The sequence below is a fragment of the Emydura macquarii genome, unplaced genomic scaffold (genome assembly GCF_026122565.2).
Source record: "Emydura macquarii macquarii isolate MOO-44397 ecotype Brisbane River unplaced genomic scaffold, CSIRO-AGI_Emac_v2 contig_450, whole genome shotgun sequence".
Classification (NCBI taxonomy): Eukaryota; Metazoa; Chordata; order Testudines; family Chelidae; genus Emydura; species Emydura macquarii.
Window position 1 is genome coordinate 8,779,516 of NW_027130587.1, and position 27,658 is coordinate 8,807,173.

The window sequence follows — 27,658 nt, forward strand, 5'->3', positions numbered from 1 at the left end:
AGAATTGTGGGAAAGGGAGACTTGAAAGTGGAAATATACAAGTATTTGTATTAGTCTGCTTTTCCTGTGAAAGCTAGCGTATGTACATATACGCTTGCATCCTACAGCTGCCAATTTTGGTTGGACGTATTTCTGTAGGTTTCATCACATCCATGACATAATCTTTAATTAAAAATTAATCTTTAATTCCTGAAGATTCCAGGACAATCCTGGAGGCTTGGCGACCAGAATTTATGCACACACAGAAAGGCCCAGACCTAATTCCAAGACCTAAAGTACCCTGGACCTTAATTTTAATTTTGAGACCCCCATAAATACCTACCTACTGAAGAAGAAAGAAACATGATCCTAACAATAGTCCTCATTCAGGAAAGCCGTAAGTCTGTCTCTTGTCAGAAAAGTGCTTTCTGAATTGAGATGCTTTACTCAATCTGGGCCAAAGAAAATGAGCAAGATTTTCAGCTTATACCAGATGAGGGTCTTGCTCATTGTGCCTGTGGGTAGGGCTTTTTAACTCTAGCAGCACTCACAGTATCACTATAATAAATCCTCCCTCCTAAACGCAAGGGGGAAAATTATAAAGGGTATTGCAAATTTATATTTCATAGAACTAGGTACTCTGGTGATTTCCTGAAGTTAATGAAAACATCCCACTGTTTACATTTCTGGTTAGTACATCCACCCGTCTGCCTTTGTTAAAAATAAATAAATAGAGAGCCAATCCAAAATAGGATCATTATCTTTTGTGGATGCACTTCACCTCACTGAAAACAATTTCAACTTATTTAAATAACATGCGGCCTCGAGATTAAAGCTGTCTGTTTTTCAGCTGGATAGACCAACATAGCTGTTGGTATGGAGATCACTTATAGTTCAATATTCCTTTCAGTAGTAACTTGATGCATCATATTTTTTCCCTGCACATTACTGCATTCAACTAGGTTTTATTTATTTAAATCTCAGCCTCTTTTTGCTGACATAGCAAGGCATAACCAGAGACGTTTTGTAAAACTTAAATGAGCCCATAAGTGGGCCAGTTGTTATATAAATCTTTAAATATTTTATGTTACTCTGTTAGAAATTGCTTTCTCAGACTTGCCCGTTCTGCTTTAAAATGGCTGGGGCATAAAATAGCAGCTCTCTTAAAAATCTCCAATGAAATGGCTGTTCAGTGTATTTTGAGGCAGGACCAGACTTTGCAGCCCTTAGTGAAAAATCAGCTGCTTTGAAGTTGGAGAAGTCACGGCTCTGCTCCCAAAAGAGCAAGTCCTCTCTTTAATTTGAGACCATTCGACACCTGTGGTCCTCCATGGCATGCTGGCTTAGCTCGCGGGCCAAATCCTGGTCCCATTGAAGTCAATGGCAAAACTCACCTGAATAAACAGAGCCCTCCCTAAATTGTGGCCTGGATAGCCAGTCAGGGAAGGGACTGCTGACTATGCTGTGTAGCATGATGAGAGGAACTGGAAAAAAGGATTGTGTTTCAGGCAGGATACTAGGGATTTGGGAAAACAAGCTGGGACCCAAGCGTGCTCTCAAATTTTAGAGCTTCCACAAAAAACACAGGCCTGTCAGTATGCTCAGTAAAGATTTTTCCTGCAACTCAGCCTGCCTGCTTACTGCTGATGAAACATGCTACACAACCTCTTTTATAACCATGTTACACCCCTATGAAGACCGCATTTGTCACGGAAACCATGATAGAACTGCACTATCAATGTTCATGTTTAAACACTGCTCTTACAACGAGCTTTCAGTAGCGTGGGCATTAGCATTTCACTTGCTGCAAAACAGGAGAGAGAGGAGGTGTGCATTCATAAATGTGATTGTATGATGCTGTAAATCAGAATCTTCCAGAAGTTGTAGATACTTCTAATTGTGCTGCTTACAATACGCATGCCCTTCAGTCATTTACTCCAGGGTGAAATTGCCAAGGAGTGAAGTTGAGCTGATGGGATGGGGTTAGAGACTGGGAACAACACTGAGCAATGGTATAGTTGGATTTTTTTGGGGAGGGGGCGAGGGACTTGTATTGGCTTGAAGCCAGTATTCACTGCTATGTCTGCAAATTTATTTTGGCAGATCTTTGCAGGTAACCATACATTTAAACAAAAGCCTGAAGCCTTGGTGATAAACAGACACAATTGCACTATAACACAGCACTGTATGACCACAAATGAGTTTTTATTGGTTCCTCCTCAGAGGAGGTATATAATCACTTTTGTCCAAAGCCAGGGCTACTCATGTTCCCCTGCAGGGCTTGTTGTAACTCACCAATCTGAATTTCCAGATAGAAAATACTTAAAATATTTGTGCCACATTTAATTCCATTAGCTGTTATGTCAAGAACAAGTACTTACTACTTGTGCAGAACAGTAATGCCTCCTGAAGAAAAATAGTTACCTAATGTAATTGAACATGTCCTGTTCACAGAGTGGCAATAACACATTTTCCGAATTAACTATAGGTGATTTGATAAAAATGAATACAGTGCATTGCACCAGTACCAACACCAGGCTTAACGTGTGATGTAGAGAACTGGTTGTACATTAGGAAAGTGATATATTATATTAAGGCTGTTGGTGCTGCTTAAGAGGCAGAATTCTGTCAGCATTTACACTACAAACAACTACTTTCTGTGGGCTACATATACCCTGCTAGCCAAGGCAGCAGGTGAGAGCAGGTGGAATCATATGTGGGGTTGGCCTGAAGCATCTTGAAGATAAAATAGTAAGGAGAGAATTGTCATTCTCATTTGAGTTCGGCGAGGGAAATCCCCGGAAAAGGAGTTGACATGCTACTCAGTTTTTTACCCCAAAGACCGATCTGAAAACTGAAGGTGATGCACCATAGACCTGGAGAAAGGAGATTGTTGGAAGGAGAGGCCTGCAGAGTTACTAAGATGCATGCTTATATCTGAATACTTCATTTATGAGGGACTGAATCTTCCAGTCCCAGCTTGAGTTTGAAAAGGATAGCAACAAGTGGGAGGAGAGAAGCTACACAGAAAGTTGCAGACTTTTACCACATGCATGTTGTAAAGGTCAGTAGGACCTCTTCCATCCCTATCAAGGGGAGTGCTAACCTTTGCCATCCTAGAGAAATTCTTGAATTGTGTGATGCCAAGACCAGGCAGCACAACCTCTGTATCGGAAGGAAAAAAGAAAAAAAAACCCCACAAAAACCTAATAGCTGTTCATCTGTCCATTGCTATTTCTACTGGAACCTTAGTTTTCTACTGTGCACTCCAGCTCCTTTCTGCTGCTCCGCTGGTGTCAGCATATGGCACAATACGATCCGATTCTAGGAGTACTGTTTGCAGACAATAAATACATTTACCCCTGAGCTAACATCTTGCTTCACATTTGCACTGTAAAACTCCAAGCAAAGATAAGGAAAATCCCATGAAACCCAACTGGCTATGGCCATTTGGGTCTTCCTTTGTTTTTCTTCAGCTGATTCTGTTCAAATTAAAAGTGCCATACAAGAGTCCAAGACTCAGATGACTGAGAGCTTTGTTTGACCATATATCTAATTTACGTGTGATTCCTGCATTCCTTTCTTTAAGAGACTGAATCAATTTTATGCTAAGTGATTTCTTAGAGCAGATTTTTTTTTATCGTCCCCTTTGCCTAACGTAAATTAGTGGGATAGCTGGAGCAACCAGGGAATGAAAAGGAGTCAAGTCCTCAGGTCACATTAGCAGGCTCGTTGAGGCCTTTAAACAATCACCACCATCAAAGTCCTCTGTAATAACTGTAAAAAAGCTAATCACAGGTGGCAGTGGGCGTGAAATGCGTGGCTGTGCGCTCCATCCTTAGGATAATGGGGGTATTCATGGGATTTCTAGGACTCCTTTGTGTGGGTAGTCCTGTGCCTGCTGAGCTGAAGGGACTCTTTTGCTCAATTTATGTATAAGTGGTTGGCTTATATGATGGCTGCAGGGGGTTAGCTACTCAGGTTGTTTTAACCCTTGCCACGCCGACTAGATTTTGGGTACATTTCCAAGGCTCTGTCTACATGGGGAATTTTCCCTGATTCCAGGAATCAATGGCCAAAGACTGCACAAATGCTAAGTGTCTGCTAAGGAATGCTAAGCGTTTCAGAAGTGACTAGTGATTTGGGGTGCCTCTTTTTGGATCCTCCGCTTGAGACATCTGATTTTCAGGGGGCGGATGCTTTGTGCTTCCTGAAAATTGGGACCTTCAGAGTGTCTCAGGTTGGGCATCCAAAACTGAGGCACTCAGCGTCACCAGTGGGGCTTCACCCTCTTTGAAAGTTAGGTACCCGGGAGCAAATCACAGCTTTTCTTGTCTACACTTGCAGGTGCACTGATGCAGACACCATCAGTGGCTGTCTATGAGTTATAGTACTGGAATTGGGGCAAATTCCCAAAATACCCAAGTCCTATATTATGGCCTCTCTCACGCCAAAGATGGGCCCAACCAGTTTCTAGAGCACCATTCTGGAAAAATGACACCATGAAAAAGCAGCATTATAGGTCATTGATTGTTATGAAAACTGCATAACCTAGAAATATGTTCATTTCTAGGTAAAAATGGCTAAAAATACGTTTTTTTTAAAAATCTATTACCAGACTTCACCTGAAAGGTCCTAAAAAGAAGGGAATTGTTGTTTTACACCAAAAATTATTTATTTTGAAATAAATAAATATTAACTATTGAAACGCGTAACCCACCCCACCCCCCATGCATTTCTTGCGTGTTTCATCAGTGGCTAGAGGTGTAGTTGAATACAGTAACGTGTTGTCTATTCAGAATCTTAATGTTAATTATTGTTTATTAATTTAATATACATATATCTGGGTGCATAACTATTTTTTTTTAATTACTAAAGTTGATGTGCCATATTCTGTGCTGCACCTGTTGAGACTCTTGACAGATAAGATGCAGGATCAAATTTCCTAATTTGTCTATCTGATTAATTGTCCTTTGTAACCATTATGAAGAAACAACCTACAGTACCTAGAAATGGGCTCAAGCCAAGAATTTCAGACAAACTGAGTTTGTATCCGTTTGATTTTGTTTTAAAAAGTCCCCCAAAACACAAAACAATCTACATAAATAATTCAAAACGCTAAATCTCACTGTTATGGTACTGTAGCAGTTTGAATAATACTGTATTGCTTCAGTATGGGAAAGAACCACCACTTCATGTGAAAATGAAAACTTTCATTTACCCCAGGCAAGTGAAACATAGAATCTCACCAGTAGAAGATAGATAGAAAAAGAGTGGATAGGAGATGGGCTGGCACTCAGGAATCATGCATTCTGTTCCCCACTCTCTACTGTGTCATCTTGGATGAGTCGCTTCACCTTTGTTTCCCCTCCCATCCCATGGATTGTTAGTTGCTGGGAGAGAAGCTCTCTCATTTATTCATTTGTAGAGTGTCTCCTAGAGTAGGGCTGCAGTCTCAATATAAATAAAAAGAACTAATAAATAGAAAACACATCACCAATTTATACAATAATAATGTGATCTCAGGAAAAAGGGATAATCATTACTTATATAACAAAGCCTCTTCCTTTCCTTTCTCTCCCCACTAAACTCTAAGTACTGTGGACAGAGAATCCAGGTCTAATAACATATGTGCTAATGCATTAGTGCATGTCATCAGGAAATCCCAGCTGTTGGTGTCAAGGGGTTGTGCTGAAATCTCCCCTGGTCAAGAGGATATGAGGGATCTAGTAAGAAAGAGAGAATTCATGAATATGATTAATTTCATCCAGCAACAAGAATCAGTTGTGGTCTAATTATGTGTTTTGCATCATTTAATTTTATTATCTACTCCTCCAGCCTCCATTTTCATCAAGCAGACTCCTGCTAAAGTAGCCATCTCTGGTCCAATAGCATAGAGACAAAGATCTAATTCTCCCCTAATTTATACCTTATGTTGTCATTTATACCTGTGCAAAGTCGTTGTGAAATGCTACTGTTTGATGTGTTTTCCATCATCTTTGCACATGGGTTAATAACTACGTAGCGTGTATGCTAGTGGAAAATCAAATAGTTTAGTACTGTCAGAGCTGTCATTAAAAAACCCTTAATCCCCTGTTCAAACAATAAGAGATTACCGTATTCACCCTGTCCCACCCACATGAGGCCTCAGCAGTGGAAAAGTTCCAAGAGCACCCTTGAACCCATGTCACCTGCAGGGCAGCACAATCATTCTGCTCTTCCATGCAATTGGGGAAAGCTATCGATTTTGCATTATAATGGCTATCTCATGTTTATCATTACTCTGTGCAGGGAGGGGTGTGTGTGTGAGAGAGAGAGAGAGACACATACTAACATAAACATACAGAAAAGAGACAAAACTTTGAGATAATAAATCTTCAACTAGTTGAGGACAATACAGAAACTCCTGCATGCTGGCATATGCACATATAGAATACAACTGTCAGTGTAGGCTGAGATTTTCAAAGCTGCCTAGGGGATTTGGACAATCAGTTTCCATTCAAGGTAATGGAAATTGGGCACCTAAATTCCTTGGTAGCTTTGGAATGATCGCTTTTAGGATTTGATTCCCACCTGTACATACCTAGATTGGAAGTTCTGGATTGAAATATTCAGCAATGCTACATGCTATGCAATATCAGCAGGTTTGGTGTGAGGCAGAGACCATGGGTGAAATCCTAGCTCTGTTGGAATAAATAAATAAAAACTGCCATTGACTTCACCACTGGTTTGTCAGTTACTTTATATTAAAGCCAGTTTTTAATTCTATTTCCTCCTGGCTCCCCTCAACATGATATACAAATGTCCATCAGTCAATAAAAATACCTTCTTGGCAAGCAAAATTCTTCTTCCCAGGTAAGATCCTTTTTTCCTCCCTTTGTTTGCCTATGCAATTTGCTCTCCATCATTAATCTCACCTATTGAATAGGGTGTGGTGGTTGGTGTTTCATTCAGCAGTCCAGGCTTTGAAGAGTTAAGCTCCACAGACACTCAGAAGGTGGACTTCTGCTTTTCCTTAAGTCTCTATTCATCTCCAGGAACTGAATTTTTCATGCAGTAATTAAAATTTGTAGGTCAAGCCTCCCATGACACCGTTTTCTGCTAATAAGGGAGAGCAATGGTTGGATTCGCTTACACTGCTCTTTGCCACCCTGAGATTTGAAGGATGAAGGGTGACATTTCCCCCCTTCCCCCGTTTTGTAAATTAATGCCATTGATCTGCCTAACAAGAACAAAGTTAGGCTTCAAAATACCAAATGATAAAGAGATTAAGACTTTAAATGGCTTTCCAAAGGCAACCTCTATTGTGAGATTCCAAGCAGAGTATTGAACTTTCAATTAGAATTTCTAATAGACTATTGACTTAAATGGGTGAAATGTTGCAAGAGATAGCTTCCAAGATGACAAAAATTGCTTCTTACATTCCGGAATATTACTTTATGAAACAAATACTGTTCTGGAGGCTGAGGAGTAATAACCCAGGCTTCTGGCAATATTGTTCCTTGTCTCTTTGCAGCAGTTTTTTTCAAAATTGAACTAATGCATTTTGAAACATTTTCTCTTTTCATGTTTTGTAAATCTTTGGGAGTGGTGGTGCTTTAACTTTCATGAAAGTATCTTAAATCTCTAGTGATGTGGCTGTGATTGCACTCTTATGAAATACAATCCATCCAAAGGGCATAGGCTGTATTTTCATGTATTTCCAGATCCAGGGCACAAACAAATGGGCTACTTTGTATGGTTTGTTCTTACTGCATTCCCAGAATGTATCTATTCTGCAGTGCATGCACTACAGATAACATCCCAAAGTCTTTCAAATCGTCCTGGTTCTTTCGAGTGAATTTCTTGATGTTTTGTTATGAAATGCTAGTTGTAGTGCATTTTTTAAAAATATTTTTTTCAGAGACCAGCCACCCCTTTCTAGGATAAAGGGTTAATATTATGCTTATGTTACAGTGCATTAAAAGCTCTAATTAAAACAGCATTACATTCCCATCTGCCAATCTCCAGTAATCTTCTTTAATTGCAGTAATTAAACTATATTTACATGTTCAGAATACTTGTAATTTAGCAAATTGCACTCTCTGCTCTACATTTAATCAAACAACCAGTTCCAGTATATTTAGTGTGGAAAGAAGTAATTTCAATGTTTTGATTACTATAGCAGATTTGACAGAGTAAGTGCCCCTCTAGTAGAGGCTTTGAAAGGGAAGGCAAACATGAAATATAGTCATGGTTTTGATTGTCATGTGAATGCCTAATTACATGTTGGAGGATTAACTATTAAAGGGTACACTCTGTTTCATTTGATTTTTAGGCACAGCTGAAATAGCAGATAACAGAGGTTGTCTATTTTTGGCTGTTTGGCAAAATATGCAAGCTTTTTCTTACTATTATTATTCCAAGTTTTAAAAACAGTTAGAAAAAGGTCTGGAGTGCGTTGGGGCACTGATGGTGTAAACATCCATTGTTTTGAAGACAAAATAGATAGATCTAATTACCATGTTTTGCAGTTGACCACTGAGAGCTGTTCAGAAAACATTTTTCATGATTCTTTCCCCCCATTTTGCACTCAAAATTTCATTTGGATGACAGCAATAATGCTGGCTTTACATACACCATACCCAGCTTCCCTAACAAGAACACTTTTATATTCTATCTGAAAACTGGGGATAAATGGCATGGAAGTGTCCTCTTCCTCTCAAAGCAAGAAAAGCCTACCATGCACTCAGACGCAAAGGTGATCAGGACCATGTAAGTACCTGGATAGATGACTCTCCTTCTAGGTTTCTTTTCCTGTGATTTGTCACCTACACTGTGCTCGAAAAGACCGTCTGAGCACCTGACATCTGGCCTTCCTGAGTGATTGTGTTCAATTCCTGTGTTACCTCCATCATAAAGATTAAATGAACCGGAGACCCATTACTTTTCCTGGTGTTGCACAATCAAGATTTCAACATGGATATTCTTAAAAACATATTTCCCCCTTCCTCACCCCAAAAAATCAGAATGAAACTGTGTTCATGAATTTAGATAGTTTTGGGTTAGCAGGGAAATATTGGAGGGGGGGGGGGGGAGAGTTGGATAGTGTGTGTGTGTGTGTGTGTGTGTGTGAGAGAGAGAGAGAAAATTCAATACAAGAAAACATCTGATTTCAAAGGTTTTAGCTAAGATGGATGTTCTGGCATTCCACTTTTCACTAATTTCACACATCATCTTGCAGAGTATGCGTCCCCTGCCAGGCAGTCTGAAAACCCTCTTTTAGGAAGCACAGTTTCTGCACTGAATGGAGGCTGCATCACATAAATATTTCTTTCAATAAACTTCCAAATGGACACTAAATATGTAAATACAGCAAAATTCATAGGCTGACTTTCAACTTATTTTTTTCTAAATAAGCTTTTAACATTACTATCTTAACAATATTGTGCCATGGTTGGCTTACTTTTTTCTAGCAGTAGCTTAATGAGTTTATTGTATCATGAAGGACTCTGATTTATTAGCTTTTCATTATGTTCATTCTATCAGCTTCCTACTAAATACTGTGTAACCCTTGGCAGGGATGTTAGTCTTGATCAGGTGATATCATTGCTTTTTAATAAACTCTCCTTCTGCATTAATAATATTACACGTGAAAGCCCTTATCCTGTAGTATTCCCAAGGGAAGGAAAACGTATATTTATTTAAAATATTGCATTGAAGCAGCACATAGAATTCATTACCAGTTCTGGATTATTGTTTTCACCAATGCAGATCTAGTGCACCAGATTCTGTGCTGGTGTAAAGGAATTTAGCTACTTTGACTCCATGTCTCTACAGCAGTAGAGAATTTGGCCTATCATATTGACATGTCATTTCAGTAACAGAGAAATCATCAGTGAACAGCTGTCTATAAATTGAGGTGTTACAGGTATTAACAAATATTTTTTTAGTTGTTGTTTAAATGACCAACACTTTTACTAGAAATAACATGGTGATAACTTGCAGGGGTGGGGGAGGGAAGTAATGTAATATTTTACAACCTGAAAAATGAAGCACTGAGATAGTTAAGGCCCAGCCCTCATTAGCTGAATGGTAGATTTTTCTAATTAGTTCTTTCTAGTGTAATTAGCATGGATGAGGCTAATCATCTCATGTGAAACCAAATCTAATGCTTGGGAAGGAATGTCCTTGGCCTCTCTTTCAGATTGATTCGAAGGATTTTGTGTTTCTTCTTAAATGTTCCTTAAAGAAACAGTGCGCTTCCTGGTTTTGTCGTTGAGACTTATTGACAGAAGTGGTCAGACCTGGACATCTTGTTTTGTTTTGATGCAAGTATAGCTGAATCAATACTAAGAAAATGCACATTAGTTAATGGTGCTTAGGTCGTTATTCCATGTAATGAATGTTTTAACAGTGGGTGTTAGGGTAGACCAGGTTCACTTAACCACATTTTTTAACCCACATGAGTGCCATGTTTTTGAATGTTGACTGATAGGCCAGATTTACAATTGCCTTGCTCCTTGTGCAGTCAATGTGGGTGTCTGAATGTGGGTCTGAAAGTCAGAATTGCACTTGCTTTGTGCTGATGTAAATGACCACACAAAGTGAAGGGTAATGGTGAATCAGGCCTAAAATATTTATACTGTTTACAGGCCTCCACAGTCTACCTCTGAGTAATTTATTACAAATTGAATGGCCTATGGAGGAAAACAAACTGGATGCAAATTATAGGAGGGAAAAACTCATGGAGTATTTGGTCATGTCTGTGCTTGACTAATTTGTTACTTATTCTGAATGGAATTCAATAGTAAGAATTTCGATTTAATTTAAGGAAAGCCAGGTAGGAATCAAATTCCTATCTAATTCAGACAATTATGCATGTTTTTTTAGAAGCTGTTTGTGTTGTTTACTTGATAAGATGTGTGTGCACTCAGGGAACCACAAATGCCTCCCTCATATGCAGCCCACGTGCAGCATGTCATGCATGGAAGCAAAAGGTAAAAAGTGACAAGCAACACAAGAGAATCCAGTCTTGTATTAACTGGGAGAGCTGCTGCATGGCTGGTGTGAGTAGGAACACTTAGCTAAGCCCCTCACTGTGATAGTGAGGCTCATGTGTATATCCACGTAATCTGGGATGCACCAACTTCTTGTCTGTTTTGAACCCTATCCCGTTACAAGTAAGGGATGGGCATATAGGTTTTTTGAGGCTTAGGACCACTCGTTTATGGTGACTTTTGCCCATGTGTAGTCTCCTCTACCCAGGCAACGTTTACACATGCTGCTACGCCATGAACAATAATTTGACGTGTAGAGGAACGCATCTGTTTGTGTTAAACACTTAGACAGAGATGGTCTAAGTTGAACAAAGCGGTTTAACATTTCTTATAAAGAAACAAAACTGTGCAGCACCCACCCCTTTTCTTATGGAGAATAGAGAAGCCATTTTTGGAAATGCACCTGCTTTTACCAGCACATCAGCACTGTGGCCTGTGATTGTATTTGGTTTCTAATGAGGTTTATTTTGGAGTGGAAAGTGTAGCAGTTTTACTGTCTTGGCTGTGATTGGAATTTCTTCCACTAAACCCAGAGAAGGTTTCAGCCCAGAGCTTTTACTTCTAAACAGCATTGGAATGCAGGTACTAGGGGGGAAAACTGCAAGTAAATGCTTCTCATTCATTTTGTGGCCTCAGGGTGTACGTGTGTGATGTGCCTTGTAGCTCAGAAAAGAAACTTAGGTACACGACATACAACAAATCCGTTACCATTTTCAGGAAGCTAAAAATACTGCCTTGTTCCAAACTGCCTTCAGACTTCAGTGAAATCCTCATTAAATATCTCCACATCAGTAAAACTACATACTGTCTTCCTGCAGCCCCCGGGCGTTGGGGGGGGGGCGGGGAAGGTTTTCCCCCCTCCTTCCCCTTTTCCTATTGAAACAGATGCACATCTCAAGCACAATGTATTGAATTACATTTTAAAAAACCAGATGGGTCAAGGAGGTCATCCTTTGGGGTAAGGTTAATTTGGATTCGTATTCCATTTTATCCAAACCACCAAACTTTATTGGAGGGAGGGGCGGTTAGAAGGAAAGGTCCTGGGTTTGGTCCATTTCCAGTTGAAACAAAACAAACACACACAAAATTACCAGTCTTCTCCGACTGTCATCAACATGTGAAACTAGTGAGTCAACCTGATAGTGTGCACTGGGTGTTCGATGTCTTGAAAAAACGTACACCTAGATTTGGGCCAAGTTTGATCAGTTCATGTCTTATTCTTGTGCTCCTTGCCAGCCAGTCAGACATCTGCATGGTGTAAAGTTACTGTGCTGTGCGCATAACCTGATGCAGGACTGAAACTTCTTGCTGTGCTCAACTGACCAATTAGAAGGTTATGGTGACTGTCTCTTGGAAAAAAGCTTACTATCCAGTTCATTTCTGCTGGAAAGCTGGTGGCTACTACATGGTGTAGGGGGGGGGGAAGATACTTTCAGGAGAGAAAAAATTCTGAGGTTCTGAGATTTGCATCAGGGCTGTGGAAGACCCATGAGATTTACAGGCATGGGAGAAGGAGGAGTGGGAGGGAAAGCGATATGTAGTTAGTGATATTTTTACATGGAGGAAGGGAAATGAGATGTAAACAGTATTAGTGTAATACAATTTTCATGTGAGATGAAAAGAAAAGCCAGGATTTAGACATTTGGAATTGTAGTTAAAGGATAAGTGATATTTGGAAGTTCCTACTTGATATGATTAAAGCTGAGTTCAAATATCATTACAGAGATGCATTATTTACAAGTTTTAAGAACTTTCCTTATGCCACCCCAAGCTGTGTTCTTACCAAATCTCTAAAGTTAAATCCGGTCAGGTTAGGAAGGAAGACATCTAAGGGAAACGGGTGCTGCAGGAAGTGGTGATGCGTATTCAATCTGTGGCACTCTTCTGTCTGAACTGGTATTAAATAAATGCCTCCACATGGTACTAGGGGACACTGTGGTGCTGGACTTGCCATCTTTTGGATGAGCTGCTAACACCCTAGGTTCAGACCAGGTGTGGCACTTTTTGCAAAAGTGAGATTATTGTATTAGTTAAAAGTGAGCTCGAACAGAGTTATGTCTTGCCTTTATCATTTCAGTGGGCTTTAGTATTCACAAGTTTCTGCGTGGGGTGGATGTGTTTGTCACTTTGCCACATTTCACCCAATAGTTGGCTGCATTCCCGGTAGGGAGGGAAGTTTTACGGTGTATAGAATATGCAATAATTGCTGTAGTCCATTTCCTCAGCATGCACATAGCTTCACTGATGCCAATGAAGCTGTCTTGATGTATAGGGCCAGCCAATCCTCAACCTGTGAATGTATAATTTCTGCAATTGTGGTAGAATCGTTAATAACATTTTTAAAGCAATTTAGATGAAAACTGCTTGATAACTTGAAGAGCATTGTTCTATTTAGTGGACTATGCCTTGGTGTGTCACTATGAATTCTGACTCTGGTTCATAGGTTACTACAGTTCATTGTATCTTCTGCATTCACTTTACTTCCCAGGACTTCATCGTGTGACATGTGAACCATCATTAATGATAGAACAGCTTGTTTAGCAAATCCCTTATGAGGAAAACATACTACTTTTGTGACATCATGTCAGATTTTCCCTTGATAGCACTGGCATTTTCTCTAAACACACATCTACTCCCATGTCCTAGTTGCAGTCCTGGGAGATGTAATACCAGCATCTGGCAGTAATATCTATTGTTGACATTTTGGGAATGAGAACTTGAGCTATTAGCAAAGATGTTTGCTTGTACCTAATTAATGTTCAATTGTATACCCCTTTCTTTATCAACCCTGCAGCAGCAAATCAGCTCTGGCATTATCTTACACTGGCTAGCTTTAAAACTTAATTATTTCCCAATTCAGTGTTAAAAGGCTGCACACTTGGATGTGCTACCTTAATATAGATGTAACAGAGTTACTAAGTAGCAGAATAATTCTTAGCTCTTTAGCTAAATTGGACTTGTTTATGTATCAATAGGTTAAAGTTTGGCATGTGTTTAGTTTGGAGTACTTAACCTGAGCACCATGACAGCGGGTGGCTTGGTGGGTATCTTTCACAAGGACTGGCTAGTGGAAACACAAGCTATTTGGATTCATTCAGTCAAATGGCAGCGTTGTAGAAAAGCACTTAGAAGCTTTATCCCATAATGCAAGACTACCACATAGTAATGTGTATCCTGTATTTCAGCAAGTGGTTTTGACTGGATGAGATGTAATTACCAGATAGATCATGGGTACATCCCAGTGCATTTAGCCCCCAGCTTTACCTGAGGCAAACTGTGTCTGTGTGTGTCAGAGGAGGAGAGACGATACCAAGTATCAAAAATCATTATCGCTAGGAACGCTAGACAACAAATATCACAGGTCTTCAGCTGCGCTTTGTTCGTCAGTGGCAAGGTCTCCTTTTGTAGCTGTGGAGAAGGATATTGATGATGCAACGTAATACAGAAATATGCTGTCCTGAGGCTTGATAGAATAATGAAGCAGACACCCTGATTTGTCCTATCATTTCTTTAAACAGATGTTCTTTGACACAATGTTTGCTTCCATGTTTTGAGATCTAGAGAGGCAATCTTTTGAAGACCATGTGTTAGCCTGAAGGATAATGGCTGTGGAAGGGGTTCTCTTTTAAGAATCTAGTTTAAAAATAGCCCACTGGCCTCGCTCAGATGATTTTAACTAACCTCAGCATAGTTTGTACTGATTTCATGCTTCAGCCACATCATCCGCCCCTTTCAGTGTTAAGGTCAGCCCATCCATTGAGTGTGGTTAAATAATTCACAGAGCAAAGGTACATGGCTGCCCTTATTATTAAAGATGGATATTCTGGTTTTTTATTGTTATGTTTTGGGTTTTTTTAATTGCTCTTTGCCTGTGTTTGAGTTTTTGGTGCCAGGAAAACTGGGTTCTTTTCAGGTGCTCTAAAAGTATCCCCAAATGGCTACATGACCGACCTGTAAATGTGACCTGCAACACCCCAGCTAGCCCTCAGTTTTTCCACAGCAGAGACTGTTAGCGACAGATTGCGTGTAGTTTTATGATGGTTCATTGTAATCTAGCCAGATTTCTTTTACTTACAACTCAAGCCACATTTAAGCCTGAGTCTCAGGTAGTGAAGGCTACTACGTTAAGTCATTGTGCTATTTATTTATTTAGGCCAGAATTTTCAGAAGGGCTTTGCACCTGCAGCTCGGACCAGATTTTCTGAACGGTTCAGCTCCCATCTAAGCACCAGGTTTTCAAAAGAATTCAGCAGGCTGGATGTTGACATCTTTTGAAAACCTGACCATGAGTGCTATAATGGGATCTGCTGGGTACTGAGCTCTTGAGAAAATCTGTCCTTTGTTTAGGTATTTTTAAATAACTGAGCTCTTTTGAAAATCTGGCCCCAATTGTGAGGTGCTGAGTGCCTGAAAATAAGGCCCAGAGATCTTTAGAAAATCTGGCCCACAGCGCCTTTGATCTAAGAGGTGGTGGGGATTTTTCCTTAATGGTTACTTTCCAACAATGTTAATTCATCATCGAATATTGTAAACACCATGGAGTTAGGAGAAATAAATAAGAACCAAGTAAACGATCATTTAATAAGTGAATTAAATTTCCCCTTGAATGTTAAACAGATGACAAGAAGATTAACAGCAAGGCATGTGTGCCTGTCCTTTTGACCTGTCTGTCTTCTGCCCCCCTCCCAACCCTTTAGCAAGTATTGAAAAAGCAAAATTTTTGATGAGCAGCAACCACATGACTAGTGTAATTCAGCACAACTGCCCGATATTTCTGTTTCACATGCAGTAAAACTTAAAGGCTAATCTTGTGCATAAAGCACAAGACTAAGATTCAGGAGACCTGGAAGCTATTCCTGGCTGTGACTCAGACTCTGTTCCTGGTTGTGACCTTGGAGAAGTCATTAGTTGATATCCCTCGGTTTCTTTATCTGTCAAAGGGGGATGATACTCCTTCCTTATCTTACACTCATGAATAGTGTGAACCATGGTGAGATCTTAAGGTGAAAGGCACTATGGGAAGGAAGTATTCTTGCGGAGTTATTTTTTTATTATTAAATATGTCAGGCAGAAATTGATCTTTCTCTGTGTGCCGGTTTATGTTGGGTGTGATGTAGGATATTTGAGACATTCTAGGGATTAGCATTACGCCGTTGAGAGACGCTTGAAAGAAATGGTGCTGTTTTTTATCACGGTTTCAACATCAGGCGTATCTCCTTCCCTTGTAAGTTAGAACAGACCGTATAATACTGTTGCCATCCACAAAGGACCTTGAGACCAGCATTCAGTTTTAACACGCTCAGGGAAACCAATATCGAGCTATCAGCTGATATATGACACTAATATAGGATTCACTTTATATTCAACTACAAAGAGAGAAAGAGAGAGAATTGTTCCAAGTTTAGACAAGCTGTAAAATCCTTTACTTATAGATACCAAGTTGGTTAGCCCTTGAGACCAATCTAATTGCTTTACATCTGTACAAAGGTTCCTTGTAATCGGGCTTTCTGCCTCCATTTGTCTTCTTTTCAGCCTTTTAGTAAAGGCCTTAATTGGTCTTAGTGGGGCTTTTTGCAGTTAGTGCAACCATACCTTTTTAAGGCTGAACAAGTATCAGACATTACCTGGGGGTGGATGGAGGGAGTCGGGGAAAGACATCAATACTTCTTTTCCTTTAACACTGTAATTAATGGGCTCAGAACAAGGAACAGATTTGAAGAAATTTTAGGTCTTTGGGGGATTTAGACACAGATCAGACAAAACAGAGCTGGGTGGAATTTTCTGGAATTTCTCCCTGCTCATTTCTCCACGAACAATCATTAGCCTTGTAATTGTGTCATAGTAAACTGCTGTATCAGGTTCCATTTTGTTCTCTTTAGAGGATCAAGTTGCCTTAAATCAATAGTTTGAAGTACTGGGGGGGATGTATGTGAAAGGAAGTGCCCTCTAATTTCTGTTTCTAAGCTACTAATTATTTAATAATACATTTTATTGCCTATTAAAATGTGGCATAACTTGCTTGTCAGCAAAACTAGAAGGAACATAATCATTTGAGGAGAAGGATAATTGGCACTTCTGCAGCTGGCTTTTATTGCCAGCCTGGTTTGTTGTTATAGGAATTTCTTGCCAGGTTTCCTTGCAATATTTGCAGACTGGTCAGCATTGTGAGTGAGTTACTGCATTATAGCCCAGACTTTTAAATGTGGCTTATTGAGAATACAGTGTGTGCTTAGTTATATGGCATAAAAGCTTCTGCTGTGTATGGAGAGTTCATTTTCTTCCCCCACCTCTCTTTCTCCTTTATAAAAGACCACACTGTTTTTGTGCAACACTTGAAATTACTCTGCTTGCTAGATAATGCAAAAGGGGAGAATTTATTTAGCCAATAGAGAGATTAATGGAAGTGGGTAAGCCTATTGGGGATTTCTTGTCTTGCACAACACATACACAACATTTTTGTGGCACAACTGGAAACATATACACATTTTTGGCTGAACTTCGTCAACATTTTAGAGGTAGTTTGCAACTGACCCACAAAAAAACACATTGAAGATTTGCCCAAAAGTTCAATAAATTTGGACAACGAATCGTGGGAAGGAAAACACTCAGACCTCTCATCGGTTTGGGGATACTTGTCAAGGTGGGGATGAATGGCTAGGAAGTTTTGCCAAGTTTGGGTGGGGACCCAGACACTAATATGTGCAGTGGGAGGATTCTACTGCTTGGATGTTGAAAGATTAGGTCTAGATATTTATGTAAAGTGCTGAGTGCCTCCTGCAAGGTGCTGAGCACCTAACAGGACTTAGCACTTAATGGCTGGAGTGTAGGTAAATTGGAGAGTTTTGCTACTTGGCCTGGGGGTTTGAGTTTGAGTTGTGAGGGTTTGTCAAGGATTCATCAACAAGGTGGGATGAATGGGATCACTACACAGATGGGACTATCCGTCCTCAGTTTGCCAAGGATTAACGTACCGTAATGACGTGATCCGATTCTGTCTATAGCAGAGATCTGGTTTATATTATTTTTCATGTGCACACACTCTGATATAAATTAAATGAAGAAAAGAACAGAGCTGGCTGTTTCTTATTAAGTGTTTCTGCAGTTATATTCTGCTGTTGGCCCCTGTTGGGGCGGGAGGGGGCTTGGTTTAGGGAAAAAACATTCTCTTTTCCACCACACAGTTGGCTCTCACACAATTGCCATCGTTCATTCCCTTGTATCGTTCCTCCCTAGCTTTTCTAGTCTTAACACCCAGCTATGGTACCACGCACGTCAGGTCATTTCCCGCTACCTGACCGCACCATCTTCTCAGTAACCTGGTCACCACCTTCTCCCTGAGAGCCTGATTCAGAGCCCACGGAAGTCAATGGGAGTATTGCCATTGACGGCAAATGAGCACTGGATCAAGCTGCAGGATGTGGAAAAAATAAGACATGATGGAGGACGGAAACAAATTGAATTCACTAATAAAAACATCCCTCAAGAATATCACCATGTAAAGCCAGAAAATGTATGGAAGGCATGTGTGAGGTGAATTCCGTATACCACAGCATATGGTTGAAAGTGGCTGAGATGAAACGTTATCCATGGGATTAACTGTTGTCTTGGAAGAAATGTTCCGGAATTTCCCTTTTGAGTCTTCTCTTTGCCTTTTCAGATCAAGAACCAGATTTTGATACTCTTGATCCTACTGACTAATGCCTTACTCCAATGGTAGACCTGTGGAAACCAACAAGATCCTTTCTGTGAGAGGGTGCTATCCAGTGATAATGAGGGTACCAGAAACTCATCCTAAGAGAAGATAACTCCCTTCTCCTTTGCATCTCCCTCATTTGTGATGACAGTGGAGAACTCTGCAGTTGATTGTTTCAGAAGGCAATTGTTACCCTATTATCCAGATTGGTTCAATGGGACCCACAAATAGATTGCTTGAATCCCCAATGGGAGGTTGTGGTAGAAACAAGAACAGGTGGTCAGATAGGAAAAATGGGTTTCAGGAACCATCTGTATTAGTGCCTTGATGTCTTAAAAATAAACAAGCACATCCAAGAATATATCTATCTTCACTTGTTTTTAGCTGCAAGTGCTAATGAAGCAAATGGAATCTCTTGGGTCAACAGAATCCTCTCATAATCATCATAAACTCACTATGCAGGTAGACGAGGGAAAACTGACCACTTCATTTCAGAGAAAGTTCACAATGTTCCATTCACTTAACTCAACAGCATCTGAGGGACTAAGTAGTAGAGGTTTAGTTTTAAATATTACACATCAGCTGGGGTCTTCTATGAAATACATTTTGTGACATATTCGTGATTTGTAGTGTTTTTTTTCCCATTAGGATTTAAATTGTAACACATTTATATCCAGGTATCTAAAACCTCTGCCATAGAAATCTATGGTTGTGTTAAAAAGACACAGGGATAAAGGACCAAAAGCAAAAGCAATCTCAATGAATAAGGGAAATGAGCAGAAAGATTTCTATTAAGGTAGCTAAACTATACAAACCATTTCAGGATTGGTGAAATATATATTATGAATCAGATCCTCAGACGATGTAACTGAGCTATGGTGCTTTGCTGTGAGCACAGATGTGAGGTTTATGGAACAGAGGGATTTGAACAGAACATCTCTGAAATTCAGGAAACTTTAGATCCATGCTAAGCCCATCTCTAACTGATAAGCAGTCCTAACTGATGGATTGATTTTAGGACATTACAATGTGATAATTATAGATCAAAGTTATCACTGAACCTCCTTTTCAGGTGAACAAAATTACTTCATTATAAGAAGGCTGTATTGTGTAACTCCACATGTGGCAATGGGTAAAACAGTAACAAATTGCTATTGTAACGTCACCAAGTTGTTGAATTATTCAGTCATAAATAATAAAACAACTTTCTGCCAAACTATAACATATGCAAAGGCCCTCGAGATATATAGACTGAGGGCTGAAGTGCTTCCAGAGACCTGAGGATCACTCAGCTGCACAAATCACATGAGACCATCTGTTTTTGCCACCGTCCTTGCAGCTGAAGAATAGACACATACTCCTCCGAGTCCACGTTGTCATCCCTTAAATCAACTGGAGGTGTCACTGTTGTGAATCAAGAAGCACTCCTTCCTTCCACCAGGAGCTGAGCCCCCTTCCTTCGCTGCAACCCTTGGCCAAAGAGTGAGAGACCAGAACTGATTAAAACTGCATCCCAGGACTTTCACAGGGTAGTGCGGAGTATTAGCACTAAGCCAGTGCAGGTGTGTGTGATAAACAGGGATCTCCATGGGAAGTAGAGAAGTCATATATGCATTGGTGCAATGTGTTACGTATATGTAAGCAATACATCCCGGTAATCTAGTGAGAGCGTTAGGGCCAGATCCTCAACCAGTGTAAATCCACATAGTACCATTCACTTTAATAGAGCTATACTGATTTACATAGCTGAGGATCTAATCCTCAGTCTCTGTGTTGTAGAGGGAAAAGGAGCCAGCCAGAGGATGCAGGATTGAGGGGTATGTAAGGATAAGTGGTGGAGAGGGAAGCTAGTTAATCTTTCACCTTTGTACCTCCTCTTTGTTTCTTTTCCTGCTCGAACCCTGCCTAAACTATATACCTTTATAGTCTTTGCATGTTTGGAAGTCTGATTCATAGTTGTCTGCATATCTCCGAATCCCTCAGAGGCCCCTTCTCCATCTAACCTACTCACATCAACCTACTGACTGTAAAGTCTGTTTGTCAGATTTTACATTGGCTCTGAATTTGTCCCTAGGTCATTAATCATTGTATTGGTTAAAAAAGCCTATCTTTGACTATCTCAGTATCACTGTGGGCTAATCTGTACCCCAACCCATGTCAGTATGAATATACAATGTGTGAATCTCCAGTACTTCTTGAGCTAAGTAAATGTGCGGAATTCACGTACCAAGCTACAAGTAAAATAATTAATGAACGAGTACCATCTACCCTAATAATACAGGTGTTTTCTATGCATCAGACCTTGAAAAATTCAGTCCCCAAAAGCACACTGGTAAATGGCATTCTTTATTAGTTTTTCACAGCTTTGTCTCTGGCTGCATGTCAAGCAATTTAAAGAATATGGATTAGCAAATTTATTGCTTTTTTTTTTTTTTTTTTTTTTTCCTGTAGACAAATAAGTGTTCCTAAAATGATCTTATCAGGGTTTTGTTTGAGTGAAGAGAGAATGAGGTGAAATATTTTACCTTGCCCCTTAGGAAAAAAAAAACACGCTTAATTGAATTAAGGTACACTAACAAGATATGAGCTTTAGCAATGTGCAATATCTGTTAGAGAAACTGGTTAAGAGACAATAGGAAATAGCACTTAAATGCTTGAGTGACAGTATGTATACATTGGAAGACAAATTAACTAGTTAGGAGCATCTGCACTTTAGTTGTCTGGGAGTACACTGGTAGAATTTTAAGCAAAGAGTTCAGTTAGCAATGGTCATTCTTTATCTGGTAGTGCATTGTTAGTGTAATTTCCTGTTTAGTTAGCTATGAGTCTCTTACACTTTAAAAACAAAAAACACAGACTAATTAGGCAGAGCATTAAAACACTTGGCTTCAAAGCAAATCAAAGACTCTGTGTGAATTGCATTTTCCTTAACATTTTCTGTTTGTGGTAGAATAGTTTTTGTCAGGTTTCTGAGAAATTCTGAGCCTTATTTTAAGTCATAAGCCTGCATGATAGATCTGTGCTGATTCTACCAGAGCATATCTGTCTTCAGATAAATGTTGGAAAGAGCAACCAGATTCTTAATCAAACCTACATCAAACAGACTACCCAAGGGAAAATGCGGCAGCAGTGCTCTGCTTTGCATTTGAAGACCTGGGTTTGGCAGTGAACTCTGGGGAGTACTCGGGTTCTCAGGCGAATGGTACGGATTTTAATTCTCTTATAGTGCCTGAAACAGTCAATCCATGGAGCAAGTGGAGGTCAGGTGTCAAGACAGGCAGTTGCCAAGAGACAAGGCAAAGAAATAATAGGAGGGAAGAAAAAAAAAACACATCAAAGTGAGCTGATTCACCATGGGAAGTTAAGTGAACTACATTACAACAGACATACTGTCTGGAGGAACTAATTGCTCATGTGGTTAGGTAACTCAGGTCTACCTGAGACCTTCTTGACTCGGGAAGCTATTAAATAGAACAGAACTTGCTAAAAGCAGAGAACTTCAAAAACACATGCTTTACTTTGAGAGAACTTTTTATCTCCTCCCCTTCCCCCCTATCCCCCCCCCCCACTTTTTTTTAGCTTCTGAAAGGAGACAATCCTGATTTGCAGTAGATTTTTAACAGCCTTTTAGCAATACAACTACTGTGTGAGCTGATTATTATAGAAAACTATTGAGCCTTTCCTGGGAAGACCAGAACCACAAACATTGCTTAGCCTATAACCAAAAAAAAAGGACAAACTCCGATTTATGTGAGCTTTGAATCCCTTCCACAAGGCATCATCTTTGTTATTCATAAGCAGGCATGACTCCTTGCTTGTAACACAGTATTTGGCATTTAGGTTTGTGACAATTAAAGACAGGTGAGGTAGTGCTGACAAAAATATGAATGGAGCAGAACCACAAACCTTTTTGGGATTCAGATGGGGGTGAATGGTTAGCTCTTTAAAAACAATGTGCTCATATAATATTTGTTCTTTTGATTTTGGCCTCAGATTTGAGGCCAAAGTTTTCAAACCTGGGTGCCTGGAATTAGTCCCTAAATCAAAGTGGCCCCATTTTCCTTGTGATTATTAACATCATTTCAGTAACCATGTTGAAACACACAGTAGTCCTCAGTGCAAAACCCCCAATGGGATTCCACTGTACGATGGAGTTGAAGAATGCCAAAGTCCACAACTGAATAAAGAAGGTAGAAGTCAACCACCTTTTTCTTTAGGAAACACAATATACCATTCCCTTTATCTTTGAACATCTCTGCACATAGGTTGAGTGGTTTGATTCATGAGCTGTTCACTCTGTAAATAGTCCTTTTATTGAAGTGATCAAGTTCTCTTAACATGGAATTGAGAGAAGATCGGAACACTTTGATGCTTTTTTTTTTTGCTAGTATATTTTGTCTGATTTGCTATTCTTTCTTTCCTCCCAGACAACTGTAGGTTCATTGTACACTATTTTATTTAAATTGTGCATTAAAATTAGCTTGTTGCAAAGCAGATCTCTTTTCAGAAACAAGAAATAACAGTGTGGCTTTTGTTGTTTTGTTTTACATAGTTACTAAAACGACATCCAGTTTAGATATGAAGTGTTGTAGTTGTGTTGGCCCTAGGATATTAAAGAGACAAGATAGGGGAGGAAATATCTTTTATTGGAAGCTTTTCTTCTGAAGAGCTCTGTGTAAAACTTCTCTCTCTCACCAATAAAAGTTGGTCCAATACAAGATCTTACCTCACCCACCTTGTCTATCCTAGATCCATCACTTGATGTTAAAATCCAGTCTTTGAAGGTAATATGCTTTAAATATTGTACACCATGACCTACGGACCAAAAGTTCAAAGAAAAAAAGACATTTTATTTTTGTAATGTAAGTACAGGGGAAATACTGAGGTCTTTTGACCCAGTCCTATAATAATATAACATAATGTAATTGATGCATAGATCCCATTGTGGGAAACTGAGAGAAAAGAGGACACAAAAAAGAAGGAACGAACCCTATTCTTAATAAACATAAAAATTATAGGACCTTTAATGTCTATATACAGCAGACAGGACTTTGGTTTTATTTAATGATTTACTCACACACCCAAAACACCCCAGACACAGTAAGCGTGCATTTTTCCTACCTTATTAAGAAATTCTCATGAAGGCAAAATTGAGGCTACCAAGATTTTAACCTGGTGTTCTACACCGGAGTTGAGAGGTTGCTATGAGTCATCTCCTCAATATAAACAAAAGGAATAGATGAAGTATAATTAACTCATTCCATGTGTCAGCAGGCTTACATCAGGGGTGCTTAATGGTGCTGTGTACTCTTAATTATTGATCTTACCACTTAAGTAGTAAAACATGAGGAAGTGGGCACTATTATCTGGTAATTGCCATACTGGAGAATTGACAAGAAGCTAAGAGTGTTTAACATATAGATAAGATCAATTATAAGATAATGCCTGCTTCTGTAATGAGGTGTAGCAAGTATGAAACTTGTATCCAAGGTATTTATCAGGTCATGCTGCTATGACAGAAGCAAGAGTGTTTTAACATAGCCATATGGATTTTTAAAAGACAATAGTCTCTCAGTGGTGTGAAGGATTAAACACCAGTTCACATGGGATTAAGGATCCAATTGAAGGGGAAAGATGGAAAAGATATAGTGCCCACTGAGGAAGTAAAATATTTAGTTAGTAGAGAGTGGACATATAAATAAACGTTCTCCTTGTTAAATGTCTACCATAAGAGCTCAGACATTTGTGGTTAGGTTTGTTCATATAGGCCCTGATTCAGCAAAGCACTTAAGCAAGTGCTGAAATCATTGGGACTTAAGCACATGCTTTAATGTTTTGCTAAATCAGGGCTTAAATTACAGCCCTGCCCTACTGATCCTACTTACAACATTTATAACCATGGACCGTAAAGGAGACCAAACAAGAGGACTTTTTGTTGGGGGTTGAAGAGACAGAGGAAGAGCTGATGAGACAAGCGTTTGCTATTAAAAAGAGAAGGAAAAAGCCTAAGTAAAATGATTATCAGAGTAAATATTGTATGTTGTGTGCCAGGCCAAGGGACTTGGTGATCTGTGGCATTTTAAACCCAAATTTGGAATGAACTTGAATTGTGGAGATGAAATGCATCATCATTAGGGGAAAGAGATGGTTTATCACTTTACAATCACTTTTAGCCGATGGATTTATGAGTGGAATTTGGGATTGTCTTAAATGGCTGTGTGAGATTCCCCAGGGTACAATCTGGACAGCTGAATGGCTGTCTCCCCTCAGTTTTCCAACTTGGGATGCCTTTTACACCACTTTTCTGGTGAATAGCCACTCCTGGCTAGTTAACACACAGCCTCCAGCATGTCGCTTGCTCCCAGCTGCACAGAACTGAGTGCTACTAGCTATCCACTCGTGAAGCACACTGCAAAAGAACTCCAGCAAATACTCCAGTCCCAGACTTTCCCCCAGAAATGTGTCTTGCATTGTGTTGATACTGGACACTTAGTGATCAGTGTGAATACTAGTGAGACACGGTACGCCCAATTTGCAGATCAATAAGGCTTAATGTGCAAGGTTTTCTATAGATCTACTACTTGAATACAAAGCCTGAAATTAATTACAATATATCATACTCCCTAAGCCTGGAGAGCTAAGCAGTCACTCAGAAGGCTGTATAGAGGAACGACTTTCTTCAGGGGCCCTGCCAGGAAGTCAGTGGCCTCTGGTCCAACCAGCAGCACCTCTTGTGGAGTCAGGTGTGATGGAGCGCGCCCCTTTGTCTAAGTAGTGACTTCTTATACCCTTCCATAAACAGCTTTCACCTAATTACCACTCTACTCATTATCATCTATGCTAATTACCTACATTGGGTTTTCACCCTTAACTACATTCCATTCTCACCATGATAATTTGGGTTGTCAAAACAACATCTGGTAATAGGAGGGATGGTGTAAAAATATGCCCCTTGACAATGAAAAGCGTACCCCCAAACATTCAAGGATAACTTCTTGTTCCCATCACCATTATCTATGTGCAGCTGCAAGCATACGTGTTGTGTATTTTGTCTTATGTGCCATGCTATGCAGAAACTGAGACATCTGCAGGGTTACTCGGTAGTCCTGTTCATCACTGCCAACCGGAAGATGTCCTACTACAAGGGTCAGAATAGCCAAGCAAGCAACTGAAGCTATGCAGGCCTGTAGGATAATGGTCAGGCAATGCAAATTGCACAGGGTCTCCAACACATTGCCCAGCACCTTGCTGAACAATGCAAGCTCGTACAAAGTCTGTCATTTCATCAATGGAAAATATTTTATTCCAAATGGAGTTTCCCCACACATTTTAATCCAAACACTGGTTAAATGAAACAGTGAAACAAGTTTATTAACTACAGAAAAGGGGGGTAAAAAAAAGTTTGTGACTACAAGTAATGAGGCATAAATGTCAGGATTGGTTACAAAGAACATAAAAAGATAGAACGCAAGCGAAATGCTTAATTTAACAAGATTAGTAAACTTAAATGAAAAAAGGTTTCTCTCACCATAAACTTCCAGCAGTCTGTACTGGCTGAAAAGCCTCACAGGCAGGAATTCTTCCTCCCTTTCCCCATCTTCAGCTCTTTAAGAGTTGTTGATGTCATGAGCAGAGATGAAGGAGGAGAGTGAGTTCAAGCATTTTTCTCCCCTCTTTATAATTCAATTTCTTGTGCTAGACACATCCTTGCTTGAGTCATGGCAACAAACTGGCTCTTGTGGTCGTGAGGTTTGAACCGTCTTTGTGATGAAATGTAAATTTCTTGTTCACGCCTTCCCCCTGCCAGAGAATAGCTGCTTAACTAAGTGATTGCTCACTTGACTTTGTTGATACCTGTCTGAAGCGCCAGCATGTCTGTCTCTGAAAAACTGGTTTGGGCCTACTTTTCTAACTTGGAATATGTTACCGCAATGTTATATGGTAAAATCTAATAACTTTACATATGATGTTGGTACACACACTTTACCAGGACAATAACGTTCAACAGGTTGAGAGTTTTCAAATGGTATCTCACAATGCATACTTTGTACAAAATTTGTCAAAATTCTGTAGAAGTGGTGAACATAATGGTATAGATTGTCACAAGGTGCAAAGAGAACTCATGACATGACAGATATGAACACCTCTGTCATTCCCCAGAATGGAGGTAAACAAAAGGCAGCAAGAAGGTCAGTAAAATCAGTAAGAGGGACCATTTCAGTTTACTGTATCATTTTTGGATGCTTCTATCTTACTTCTGAAAGATGTTGATAAAAACAAAGGAACTAATTAGTACTATTACTGATGAAATAATACCTCTTCCACATTCCTAATGAAGATGTTCAATAGGATCATATCTACCTATTCAGTTAATGGAGCTGTTATATGTATCTGGCTTTTAAGTCAGCAAAAATGCACACCAATACGTGGTGTATTTCGCTCAATCATATTTGTTCTTACACATGGTTTTTGAATGGACAGTGTGCGTTCATCCATGTTTTTAGGCTCTAAAGCTTTGGCCTCCTTTGAAAATTAGATTCTATATCTTGATTTTAGTAAGGCTTTCAACACAATCCCAAACAACAGTCTCGTAAGTAAACAGTCTAGATTAAATTATTATAAGGTGGGTGCAAAACTGGTTGAAAGATGATACTCAAAGGTATCAGTGGTTTGTTGTCAAACTGGGAGGTGCATCTAATGGGGTCCCGCAGGGTCAGTCCTGGGTCCGGTACTATTCAATGTTTTTCATTCATGACTTGGATGATAGAGTGGAGAAGCATACTTATAAAATCTGCAGATGACTGCAAGATGGGAGGGGTTGCAAGCACTTTGGAGGTGACAGTTAGAATTCCAAATGACTTTGACAAATTGGAGAATTGGTCTGAAATCAACCATAAGAAATTCAGTGAGGAGAAGTGCAAAGTACTTCATTTAGGAAGGAAAAATC

The 27,658-nt window shown here is 39.7% G+C and overlaps 1 protein-coding gene and 1 non-coding gene across 11 annotated transcripts in view; one reads left to right on the forward strand and one right to left on the reverse strand.

Annotated features, from left to right (window-relative positions):
* Window positions 1-27,658, forward strand: part of AUTS2 (activator of transcription and developmental regulator AUTS2) — an 881,418-nt gene that overhangs the window by 557,556 nt on the left and 296,204 nt on the right. The window lies entirely within an intron of this gene.
* On the reverse strand, window positions 2,981-3,105 carry LOC137146676 (U6atac minor spliceosomal RNA). Its single transcript, XR_010918011.1, has one exon. It is a non-coding gene; the product is annotated as a U6atac minor spliceosomal RNA (small nuclear RNA).